The sequence below is a fragment of the Durio zibethinus genome, chromosome 8 (assembly GCF_047325235.1).
Source record: "Durio zibethinus cultivar Kanyao isolate XHJ-2024 chromosome 8, ASM4732523v1, whole genome shotgun sequence".
Taxonomy (NCBI): Eukaryota; Viridiplantae; Streptophyta; class Magnoliopsida; order Malvales; family Malvaceae; genus Durio; species Durio zibethinus.
The window spans coordinates 2675729-2685849 of record NC_143169.1 but is presented as its reverse complement, the minus strand read 5'-3'; the positions used below and the strand labels follow the sequence as shown (position 1 = coordinate 2685849).

The 10121-nt window shown below is 32.1% G+C and overlaps 1 long non-coding RNA gene across 1 annotated transcript; it reads right to left on the bottom strand.

Annotated features, from left to right (window-relative positions):
• Nucleotides 1-503: 503 nt before the first annotated feature.
• Nucleotides 504-9423, bottom strand: LOC149516972 (uncharacterized). Its single transcript, XR_016344221.1, has 3 exons — nucleotides 8949-9423; nucleotides 1690-1850; nucleotides 504-1081 (listed from the first exon to the last, which is right to left on the bottom strand). It is a non-coding gene; the product is annotated as an uncharacterized LOC149516972 (long non-coding RNA).
• Between the last annotated feature and the right edge of the window lie 698 nt (nucleotides 9424-10121).

The following is a 10121-nucleotide window of genomic DNA, read 5'->3' as shown; positions in this document are numbered from 1 at the left end:
AAAAGAGTGCATATAAAATATTCTTGTACTTACAAAGTGATATATAAATTAAATTAACCAAAAATTCAGAGCGAACAGATTAAGACATGCAAAACTAATATGTAAAGAAAGACAAAGAGTAATACAGGCCTGCAGTGCAATATCGAATAAACTAGCAAAAGAAAAAACGAATTTAACGTCAGGGCCAATTGAACATATAGGAATAAAATCTTGTGTATTCACACTTGATGGGTAATGGTTTCGGTAAGGTTGGTTATTTCTTTGATTAAGCTTTTACATGACAACAGTGGTAAAATCTTTTTACTTTCAATTTAACTGCTTCCTTAAGCACACAGAAAAGCATCAACTTAAATAGTCTTGAAATTATTTTAGCGGTTTTTTTTTTTATATATTGACAATAAATTTTTTAACTACATCCCTTACTATTTTTTATTTGAAATAGCAATTCATTACTAATCAAATCAATTAGGATTACAAAGGAAAGTAGGAAAATATCCTCTCCAAACCCTATTTTCCTCTGCCTGATATTGTACTCCTGCTAGCTCATGAGCATGTTTATAAACATATAAGATTAGGTATATTTCATACTAAAAAATAGCAAGTTGCACTTAAAATTAAATTAGAAAAATAAAGAACCCAAGATTACAAACCATACAAAAATAGTACAAAAGTTTAGAAAGCATTAAGAAATAACCAACCTTCTATTCATAGTTAAATAAGCATCATTAGAAGGAAGTGAATCATGTAAAGTAGCCAAATCAAAACGTACCAAAGCCGTATAGAATAGAATGCTATAACCTGTAAAGAAGTTATCAACAATTTATCTATCATTCAAGTCAAAACCAATGGAAATAAGAGAATCATTCGAAGCAGCCATATCAACAACCCTTTTTTTCTGAAAAGCAAAAAACAAGTAAGCAAACGTGAGAAATTAAAGAAAATAAATGATTAGAACTAAAGAGAAGAAAAGTAACGTCCCCTTCGCAATCCTTTGCTCGACTACGTCTACATCTTGTAACGGAGGATCCCCTATTCCCTTAGAAGTATACTTCATTTCAGAACCTTCCCCTTTGCCAGCATGCTTAATAGTTGAACCATCAATCAATGAATTAGAAACACCCGCTTCATATAAAGCAATTCTTTCCAAGATCAAACACCTACACAACTATCATCTATAAAGTAATATACATATATACTTACAATCATTTTCAAGTTAGTAGATGCAATTGTAATCCCACTCATTCTACTAACAACAAAAAACTCAAAATCACCAAAATTTTTTTGACAACCAGCTCTTAATTCAAAAACAAAGCTTGATCCAATGAAATTACTCAACACAGAAGGTAAGACATAATCATCAATGTTTTCCTTCAAAAAAAAAAAATCAACAGTGATTGAGTAAATGAAGTAAACAAAAAAGTACATGAAAATTTAAAAGAAAAAAAAAAGATGAAGCATGTTTTACATTTGGTTGAGAAGAAACCAATTCATCGACAGCGACTTTCAAAAAATTAGAAACAACATCATCAAACAAGAGAAAGGTTGCAGACCCATTCAAATCTTCCACATCAACATAAACATAAAATCTAGAAACCACGTCAAGAACAACCATTCAAGATAATAGCGAAAAATATTTATTTTTTGAATGTACACTACAAAGAGCACACATATAAATATATGAAATATTACCTTGGTTGATGATACTGAACACATTTGTTGCACTTAGGACATAACATTAAACTTTCCATAAGAACAACCTTCTTCTTTCATATACCAACACAAGATTCATACAACCATCCATAGCGAGTTCGTATTCGAACTATTGTAGCTGTAATCAAATAAGACTCACCCTGAAAAGAAACATAAAACAATAAAAATAATTGAAAATAAAAAGACCAATATTCACACTAGAAATTAAACCTAAATAATAAAAAATAAGATATAGTACAAATAAACAACCTTCTTGGTAGCTGATTAATAAAACAGTTTCATCTCAACAATTGTTTTCTTAATTTTGGAAAAATTAGATCGGCTCAACAACCTATGCCAGTTATAAAAATCCTCAATTATTGCAATCTTGCTAATTATACAAGAATTAAAATACATGGATTTTGCTCAACTAAACGAGTGAATCTGAACACATGATATCTTGAAAATGAAAGAAAACCTCAAGTGTCACACTTTTTAGGGATCACGCTTTCTCTCAAAATCCAAGATTCTACAAACCAAACATCCCCTTAGTGATTTCAGGGGCAAATTCCATTTTGTGCTCAAAATTTTACTTGAAAACTAATGAAAAGTGTAAAAAAAAGAAAAAAGAGAAAGAAAAAAAAAGAAGGAAAAAGAAAAAGAAACCGATTGGGCAAAATGTCAAAGTGCTCTAGATGGAAAAAATTATCCTTGATTTGATTACCTTTTATCTATTTTTTTTTATAATCCCTCACATATTTTAAAAGTTCATTTTGATCAAACGTGAATACTCAAATAAGAGAATCGTGAATTGAACTAAGGCAAATTTGCCATTGAATTGTTTGAAATTTTGATCAAAGTATCATTGATGGATCAAAAAGAAAAAAGAAATGAGAAGAAACTATGAGAAAAAATGTGCCCAAAAAATGGAAAAATGAAAAAAACAAAAAACAAAAAAGCAAAAAAAGGAAAAATGAAGACTTAAACTAAAAACCCGAAATGACGGTTTAAGTAAAAAAAATAAAAACTTGGAAAATAGCTTCACATGAAGATCCTAGGAATATGGATGATGATTAGTTCAAAAATCGAGGATATTGATGGAATGTGTTTTTGAAAAAAATTTTGAGTTAGAGCTCAAGATTGTCTAAACAATCATTATTCTGGATGTTGATATCCTAGTTCAATAATTACAGCATTTTGTGTTTATTTGTCTTTGATTTGTTCTTAACCATACTTTTTTTTATAGACCCATTCTTCTTGTCCACTTAGATGTTGGGGATTTTTAAAGATGTTCATGTTTTCTTCAATTAAAAAACCTAAACCCTAAAATCGAAAACCTAAAACCAAAATCCTAAACTCTCCATACCCTAAAACTAAACCCTAAATCCTCCAAACCTAAAACTCTTCAAACCTTGAAATCAAATCCCTAAACCCTCTAAACCTTAAAACTAAACCCTAAACCCTCCAAGTCCTAAAATCGAAACCTTAAACATCCAAACCAAAAAATTGAAACCCTAAATCTCAAATCTTAAAATCAAAACCCTAAACATTCAAACCCTAAAATCGAAAACCTAAACCCCAAAATCTAAAACTCAAAAACCTAACCCTAAAATCCAAAATGCTAAACCCTAAAATTCAAAAACCTCAAAATTCAAATCCAAAAATCTCAAATTTGGTACACAACTCCGAACCATCACCGAAAAAATTATTCAAACTCCAAAACCCCTAAAACCTTAAATATATTTTGAAACTTTAAGGATACGTGTGAAAATCTCATATGAAATTATTTGTTCCCAAATGCCGCCTAGATGATGGGGTATTTAAGAAAATTTATTTCATTAAGTTTTTCATACGAATCCTTAATTCACATTAATAATAGAGTTAATAAATAAAAAGTATAATAATAATTTGGGATCTTAAGTATAAACAGTTGCACCTAAGCTCTGTCTAGATATTGGAGAGTCGGGGTGGTCTTATTATACTTAAGAGCCCAACCTTAAAACTGCATTTCATCTTGCATAATATCCATTGGCATATATATGCATCATTATATTATTGTTGACACTCATTTCGTATTTCTCTGTCTTTAATTTTTATTTGTTACCTGACAATACCATTATTTACTTTCTCTTATAAAATGTTTTACAAGATAAAAATATATATATTTTTAAAAGTTGTGATGTTATAAAATAAAAAAAATAACATTTTGAAAGAAATAATTCTTGGTATTCTGCTTAGATATTGAAAAATCACCAACAATTATCTTCCATAAAGAGTGCTATTTTTTATTTTAAAGAATATTATGTTAAATCTTAAGCAAAAAGAGTTATTTTAAATTTTACCTAAATGTTTGAGAATTTTAAGATAATTCTTTAACTTAAATATTTTTTCAATATTCGTAAAAAAAAATTTAACCAAAATTTATTTTTTTTTAAAGTGAAGGGAATTAGTGTTAAATTTTAACTTGAAACTATTTTTATCCAACACCAAAAATAACACATAATTAAATGGTACCAATTTATGGGCGTTATGAGAGTGCTGATCCTTCCCCACACGTAACCGACTCCCGAACCTAATCTGATTTTTATAGACCAAAATTTATCTTTTTGATAAACTTTAAACCTATTTTTATAATTTTATTAAAAAGATAAACTTCTAAATGACCAATTACATTTTAAAAAAAATTGGTAACGACTCCTCTTTTATTTTTTCCAATTATAAAACACTTTATGTCTGACGGTTCCATAACCGTTACGACGATCAGCTTATACATATCATCTACTCCATAAGTTTGCAGCAAATGCTCATCTCTTGTTATAATTATTCTGCTTCCTAAACCAAACCAAACCAAGCACGCTTTTCGACCAAACATTTTAAGTGTTGGATGTTATCCACGTCATCAAGAACAATAAGAACCTTGTTATGACTTATCAGGTTATTTCCTTCATCAAAATCAAAAAATTAAAACCTTCTCCAACAAAATCTGACAAAGAAGCTGTTTTTGCAAACAAACAAGTCCATCTTTCTCCGCCACTTCCCGAACACCCGCTAGAAAGCTTTTACCTTCAAAATGACTTGAAATTTGGGTATAAACAAATCTTGCAAGTGTTGTTCTACCAATTCCTCCCAAACCACAAATCCCTATAATGCGAACACAATCATCTTCATCATCCCTTATGTTTATTTTGCAAAGCAGTGTTTTCAAACGTGATTTAATTCCAATCATGTCAGAATTAGGAGCACCTGAAAATGTTTGACGTAATTTTGTTGATATATTTTTAACGATATCTCCAATAAATTCTGATTCATGCTTACAATACAAAAAGTGAAGAATTTAGTTGCTAAGAGACAGCTTAATAAAAATAACAGCAGCTTCACATAAGAGAAGAAAGAAGTCTAATGCTGAATGCTGATCATTCTTTAAGTGAAAGAATATGATGGATACCTGTTATTTAAGTGCCATCCCTGTTGGGCTAAAAGCCTCAAATCCAATTACACCAGCGGAAGCAAAATCAAACAATAAATCAAACACACAAGATACAATAATTTAACGTGATTCAGTCCAACTGACCTACATCTACGGATGAGAAATAAGATCCACTAGTTGTAGAGAATTACAAACATACATCAAATTATCAACCTCACTCAACAATCAATACTCATAAGACACTTTTAATCTCCTCTAGTCCTATGGAGTATTCTCAACCCAAACAAACATAAACCCAAACCCTTGTGCACCCTTTCAACATAACCAAACACATACCCATATGCTCCCATACATCATACTTATGTGAACCCTCTCAATCTCCTCTAGTCCACTCACATACAAACATACACACCCATAAGACGCAGAGCCCCAATACTCCTATGAGGTGTCTATCCCATAAAATCTTACAACTCTCTTACATCTTTTTTCTCATACCTAACCCTATAGAGACTTCACATATTTATAACCATACAAACTTGCCTATTAAGAATCCCTCTCATCTTAGAATTCTTCTCTTGTAAGTCAAACTTGCCTATTAAGAATCCCTTTCCTTTTATAATTCTTCTCTTACAAGTCAAACTTACCTATTAAGAATCCTCTTTCTCTTAGAATTCTTCTTTTGCAAGTCTTCTTGTCCATCAAGCAATATCTGATAAATCTCTGATAAATCTCTAACAAATCTCAAACAAATCTCTTATGAGATTTGAGTCAATATTTCTAACAATCTCCACCTTGACTCAAATTCCATTAACCATCTGTCTTCATGCTAGACATGCTTGGCTCCACCTACAATGAAAGTCTCACAATCATCTTCTCTTCTCTTGTGTCTTCACGTTTCATACAAACTAATCCTTCAATCCTCAAAACACAAACTTAAACTTTTTTTTTTGAATCATTCTCTTCTAAACTTGCCTCTTCTCACGTCTCAAACCATGCACTTCCCACATCTGAAACCTTTAGCTCTTCTCACATCTCGAACTTTCAGCTCTTTCACATCTCTTTCACATCTTGAACTTTCAGCTTTGATACCACTTGTTGGGGAATATCACAGCTCTGATACCATTTGTTGGGCTAAAAGCCTCCAATCCAATCACATCAGCGGAAGCAAAATCAAACAATAAATCAAGCACACAAGAGATAATAATTTAATGTGGTTTGGTCCAACTGACCTACATCCACGGATGAGAAATAAGATCCACTAGTTGTAGGGAATTACAAACATACATCAAATCATCAACCTCACTCAACAATCAGTACTCATAAGACACTCTCAATCTCCTCTAGTCCTATGGAGTATTCTCAACCCAAACAAACATAAACCCAAACCCTTGTGCACCCTTTCAATATAACCAAACACATACACATATGCTCCCATACATCATACTTATGTGGACCCTTTCAATCTCCTCTAGTCCACTCACATACAAACATACACACCCATAAGACATAGAGCCCCAATACTCCTATGAGGTGTCTATCTCACAAAACCACACAACTCTCTTACATCTTTTTTCTCATACCTAACCCTGTAGAGATTTCACATATTTATAACCATACAAACTTGCCTATTAATAATCCCTCTCCTCTTAGAATTCTTCTCTTGTAAGTCAAACTTGCCTATTAAATTTCACATATTTATAACCATACAAACTTACCTATTAATAATCCCTCTCCTCTTAGAATTCTTCTCTTGTAAGTCAAACTTGCCTATTAAGAATCCTTTTCTTTTTAGAATTCTTCTCTTGCAAGTCAAACTTACCTATTAAGAATTCTCTTTCTCTTAGAATTCTTCTTTTGCAAGTCTTCTTGTCCATCAAGCAATATCTGACAAATCTCTGACAAATCTCTAACAAATCCCAAACCAATCTCTTATGAGATTTAAGTCAATATTCCCAACAATCTCCACCTTGACTCAAATTTCATTAATCATTTGTCTTCATGCTAGACATGCTTGGCTCTACCTGCAATGAAAGTCTCACAATCATCTTCTCTTCTCTTGTGTCTTCACGCTTCATACAAACCAATCCTTCAATCCTCAAAACACAAACTCAAACTTTTTTTTTGAATCACGCTCTTCTAAGCTTACCTCTTTTCATGTCTCAAACCATGCATTTCTCACATCCGAAACCTTTAGCTCTTCCCACATCTCAAACTTTCAGCTCTTTCACATCTCTTTCACATCTTGAACTTTCAACTTTGATATCACTTGTTGGAGAACACCACAGCTCTGATACCATTTGTTGGGCTAAAAGCCTCCAATCCAATCACACCAGCGGAAGCAAAATCAAACAATAAATCAAACACACAAGAGACAATAATTTAACATGGTTCGATCTAACTGACCTACATCCACGGATGAGAAATAAGATCCACTAGTTGTAGAGAATTACAAACATACATCAAATCATCAACTTCACTCAACAATCAATACTCATAAGACACTCTCAATCTCCTCTAGTCCACTCACATACAAACATACACACCCATAAGACGTAGAGCCCCAATACTCCTATGAGGTGTCTATCCCACAAAACCCTACAACTCTCTTACATCTTTTTTCTCATACCTAACCCTGTAGAAACTTCACATATTTATAACCATACAAACTTGCCTATTAAGAATCCTTCTCCTCTTAGAATTCTTCTCCTGTAAGTCAAACTTGCTTATTAAGAATCCCTTTCCTTTTAGAATTCTTCTCTTAAGAATCCCTTTCCTTTTAAAATTTTTCTCTTGCAAGTCAAACTTACCTATTAAGAATCATCTTTCTCTTAGAATTCTTCTTTTGCAAGTCTTCTTGTCTATCAAGCAATATCTGACAAATCTCTGACAAATCTCTAACAAATCCCAAACAAATCTCTTATGAAATTTGAGTTAATATTCCCAACAATCCCGTCATGTTAGCCACTTCAGTTAAAACGGTTCGCCACCTCACTGTTTCCTCTTTAAATTTTTCTTCATGCTTAGCAAAAGCTTTTTCAACTTTCCCTTTTTGTTCTCGTAGCTCAGATGGATCCACATCATAGAAAATTGGGAAAACTGTGTCCCCTCTCGTTTTTTTGTTTAATAATTTCGGAAAGCTCTTCCAGTCACCATCTGGAAGAAGCATATCTTTCCGAGAAAACGATTATTGAGGACCATGATTCTTGAATTGCTTTAAAGAGCTCTGGTGCGATGGCTTCACCTACCTCAAGGTTTTCATCATCTCCGAAAGTGATGATTCCCTTCCTTTTTAAAGCAGAACATAGATGGTCCGTGAAGTTCTTTCGTGTATCCTCACCTCTAAAACTCAAGAAAACGAAATATTTCCTTCCAGAAATAGAAGAAGATGATGAGAAGGATAAGGAAGATATCTCATTGTCGAATCTAACCGTTGGAGTTATGATTACGGCAGCTTTCTTCTACAGATCTCAAAGTAACAAGATTCAAATAGAGGATGGGTCGCGGTATAGACGCCGCTATTTCACGGTAACGGCGTCCACCAACCGTTATTCACAGCAAATAAGATGCGAGAAGCGATTGACGCATACAGCGGAGCTTCAGGGCCGCAAATAGCAGCAACAAGAGACCACTGTAGCAGTTATTGAGTTCAGTTGCCTGTGTTATATGTTTTTTTTTTTTTTTTTATCAAATTAAAAGGACAATCCATACCGAAACAAAGACAAAAACCCATACAAAATAAAAAAAAATCTAACATGAACAACTTCATGCTTCAATTTACAGGTAAAAGAAGGAATTAATTTAAGAAATTCACAAAACATTTACTTAAAATTACCTTGTTTCATATTTTGAAAATTTTAAGTTGTAGTTGGCGTGGACTGTGGAGATAGTGCTCTTTTATAGCTTCCTGACCCTATCAATTGCAGCAGTGGTGTGGGTTCTTGCTTTCGTATATCTTGAGAGAGATGAGACGAGACTTGAAGTAAAAAATTAATTAAGCAGAGGGTGTGGGTGTTGCATGAGGGGGTTCACTGGGCTGAGTTGTGGGTTGGTCTACGAGGAATGAGAAATTGAAAGGGCTTCTTAGAAGTTTGATGGGGAAGAAAAGGGTACGAGGCATGGGAGACTGGAGGGAGTGATCAGAGAAGAAACAGAGGAGATTATCTGAGAAAATATTTGTTTTTTCAAATTTTTGGTCAATGAAGGATGAACCTCCGGCGTAACGGTAGCATGTCTTACCCTAGTTCAAAAATCAAAAGGCTGCCTATTCGATTCCGTTATCGTTACTTTTTCAGAAAGGAAAATGTAAGTGCATGAACATGAAACGATATGTTCATCCAATTCAAGAAAAAAAAAAAAGAGAGGGAAAGGTTTGGAGGGATATGAATCGGAGAAAATTTTTGAAAGATTTAGATTGAAATTGAGAGTGTATGGCAAATGATCAATGGTAAATTTATTTTTGCAAGTGTTTTTTCATCTATCAGTATCATTTAAGGAATAATTAATTCACATTAAAAGTTTGTACATTTTTTATGTTTGATTAAAGTCAAGTTGATAATTATTAATTTAATCTGTTAATTAACAAAATAAAATTTTCATCCATTATTTTTTATAATTAAATTAGTTGATGAGTGTCATATGCCGAAGAAAAGGAAAGCTTAATTTCATAATAGTCATGTTTTGAAAATTCATAAATATGTTGTCGATTATTTTGGATCAATTGACATATCATTAAAATTGATATTTAGAGTTTGTAGGTTTTAAAAGAGTTTAGGTACGTAATGTTCTCTTTAGTTAGGTATGTAATAAGATAAAAATTTAAAGATAAATTAAAAATTTCATAAAAAATTCATAGATATCTTATTGAGCAACTTTTAAATATGCATATGAAATATTGACTACAATATAAAAATATTAATAATTGATTTTATCATATAAAAATGAGATTAAAATGTCTTAAACTCTTTTAAATAATATAAAATATGAGTTTTTATAGTTAAAATTATTA